This window comes from Ovis aries, chromosome X (genome assembly GCF_016772045.2).
Source record: "Ovis aries strain OAR_USU_Benz2616 breed Rambouillet chromosome X, ARS-UI_Ramb_v3.0, whole genome shotgun sequence".
Classification (NCBI taxonomy): domain Eukaryota; kingdom Metazoa; phylum Chordata; class Mammalia; order Artiodactyla; family Bovidae; genus Ovis; species Ovis aries.
This window is the reverse complement of record NC_056080.1, coordinates 105,434,894-105,437,525: the sequence shown is the minus strand read 5'-3', so window position 1 is coordinate 105,437,525 and position 2,632 is coordinate 105,434,894. Positions and strand designations below refer to the sequence as shown.

The 2,632-nt window shown below is 49.1% G+C and overlaps 1 pseudogene; it reads right to left on the bottom strand.

Annotated features, from left to right (window-relative positions):
• Window positions 1–300: 300 nt before the first annotated feature.
• On the bottom strand, window positions 301–1,452 carry LOC114111669 (PRELI domain-containing protein 1, mitochondrial-like; annotated as a pseudogene).
• Between the last annotated feature and the right edge of the window lie 1,180 nt (window positions 1,453–2,632).

Below are 2,632 nucleotides of genomic sequence, written 5' to 3'. Positions count from 1 at the left end.
GTCGCTCAGTCGTGTCTGACCCTCAGCGACCCCATGGACTGCAGCCTTCCAGGCTCCTCCGTCCATGGGATTTTCCAGGCAAGAGTACTGGAGTGGGGTGCCATTGCCTTCTATGCACACCAAACAAGACAACTTCACTGTATAATTTATTTTTAATTTCAGTAAGTATTTATTGAGTGCCTGTTACATGTAAGATTTTGTTTCATATACTTGGGATACATCAGAGGATAAAACAACAGTCCCTGCCCTCACGGAGCTTACAGTCTAGCATTTATGACCATTTCACCTGGATGCAGTCACCCTGGGCAAGTCATTGGGCCTCTATCCTCAACCACCTGATCCAGGAGTAAGGAGGCCCAGCTCAGACATGGGTAACTGACTGGCTGTGCTGGAGATGCCAAACAGGGCACCTACCCCCAGCCCACCACCCAGACAGTCGACAAGACTGGAAGCTGGCTTTTAATAATAAAGTACAGGAGGAGAGGGCACAGGACTGGAGCTGGTAGTCTGCTAGGCTGCTGCCTCGGGGCCTGGGCTGGCTCCACAAACTGCCGCTGCTGCTTCTTGGTGGCTGCCCTGCTGGCAAGGTCCTTGGCCTTCTCCATAGCTGCCACTGACATCTCCTTGGCCTTCTCCTTGGTTTCCTTGGCTGTTTCAACAAGGGTTTTGGGAGGGGCCTCACCCTGCAGCTTGGCCAAGATGTTTTCAAAACCTTTCACAGTCATAGTCACGTTGCTTTTGAACAGTGCAAGACCAAATTCCTGGACATCTCTGGAGACACCAACTAAGCTAGAGGAGACCCAGGTTTCCTGGCAGATTTCAGTCCAGCCGCTGTTATCAGAGTTCACACAGTAAACACATCATTCCTCCACCACCATCAGCTGGGTGTGGTTGATGTTTCAGGTGAAGGTGGCCATGGTCTGGTTTCGTGGGTCCACAATAGAATCTTCCAGGATGTACACTGAGTGAGAAACACTGGCAGGAAACAGTCGCTCAGCCCAGCGGGGCATCCTGTTCGTCTTGGTCAGGAGTCCTTGGACAGGAGCTTCTGGTCAGAGGTCACCTCTCGGTGCACTGTGTCTTTCATCAAGACATGTTTGCTATAGGGATTTGGGACAGCTGCCAGAAGGCAGCAAACACTTGGTCCCAGGAACTCCAGAGCATGCTCTGGCCCAGAAAATACTCCACCATCATCCTGGCCAGGGCGGGCTTAGTGCCGGGGCAACATTACGGGGTTGGAGCCCCAGGGGCATGCAGAGGCCAGGCTGGAGCTCAACGCTGGGCCACCAGGCTAGCAGCAACTCAGTTGCTACAGCGCTGCACCCAGCCAGCCACCGCCACCGCTGCCATGAGGGATAACTTTTAAAATAGAATGAAAAACTAATCCTGATTCAAGGAGGTTAAATGATAAATTTTATGTTATACATTTTATCCTAATTTTAAAAAATCAATGCATCAATCAATCCTAGTTCAGTCACTTTCAGTTCTCTGACCCTGGGCAACTTGACTTCATTTTATCTGTATATAAAATGTGAATAATAAAACTGCCTACCTCATAAGCTTATCATGAGAATTAGATACAAATTTTATATAATATGCTTGCCATATGACAAGAGTTCAATAAATGTTATTAATTTTACCCTGTAGATAATTTCTCCCTTTTGAATCCATCCTAAACAAGTCCTTGGGAATATTTTTATTAATATATATGCACCTTCATATATATGCATATTAATATATATGCAGCCTGAGCTGAGGATTGGAGACTGATCACCTCCTCTTGGCAGAGAACTCGAATTCTGGTTCCGGTCTGGTCTGATTTCTGGTAGGGCCGAGTTCCAGTCCTCCCTTCTCTGGAGGCCCAGGGAAAAGTCCCATAATGCCTGGGCATCTGTAGGTGGCAGGAGACGTCTGTAAGGCCACCCCTTTTGCCCCCCCCCACCTCCTCCTCCTCCTTCTTTCAACCTGGCTTCCTTTCCTCCCTTGAAATCTTTGATGTTAGTACTTGGATCTGAAGTTCTGTGTCTCTATAGGAGGTTTTCTGAAAGACTGTATTCTTGTATTTAAGAGCTTCCCTGGTGGAGCCGAGGTTAAAGCATCTGCCTGCAATGTGGGAGACCTGGATTTCATCCCTGGGTCGGGAAGATCCCCTGGAGAAGGCAATGGCACCCCACTCCAGTATTCTTGCCTGGAGAATCCCATGGACGGAGGAGCCTGGTGGGCTACAGTCCACGGGTCACAGAGAGTCAGACACGACTGAGCGACTTCACTTTCACTGCTCAGTCGCTTCAATCATGTCCGACTCTGCGCGACCCCATAGATGGCAGCCCACTAGGCTCCTCTGTCTCTGGAATTCTCCAGGCAAGAATACTGGAGTGGGTTGCCATTTCCTTCTACAATGCATGAAAGTGAAAAGCAAAAGTGAAGTCGCTCAGTCGTACCTGACTCTTAGAGACCCCATGGACTGCAGCCTACCAGTCTCCTCCGTCCATGGGATTTTCCAGGCAAGAGTACTGGAGTGGGGTGCCATTGCCTTCTCCATCACTTTCACTATGCACCTTCATTTTTTTCTATCCCTCCACAATGTGTTGTCTATTTAGCACAGGTGGACCCCCAGGAGAGACCCAAATTC